Genomic DNA, 200 nt, shown 5'->3' with positions numbered 1-200 from the left:
GGCGACTGCAGCCGGTCCTCGTGCCCCGGGCAGGCGCGGGGGTCCTCGAGAGCGGGGGCGGTTGCGTTCCTGCCCCGCCACCATGAGCGTGACGGGCCGCTCCCGCAGGCGGCGGGGGACAGGGCGGTGAGAAGAGACGGCATGCGTATGCCCGTGTATATGCTTCCGCAGCTCTATACAACTGTGTGTGCGCCTGCGCG

This window comes from Gavialis gangeticus, unplaced genomic scaffold (assembly GCF_001723915.1).
Source record: "Gavialis gangeticus isolate Ggan-Ray unplaced genomic scaffold, GavGan_comp1, whole genome shotgun sequence".
Classification (NCBI taxonomy): Eukaryota; Metazoa; Chordata; order Crocodylia; family Gavialidae; genus Gavialis; species Gavialis gangeticus.
This window is presented reverse-complemented; position numbering follows the sequence as displayed.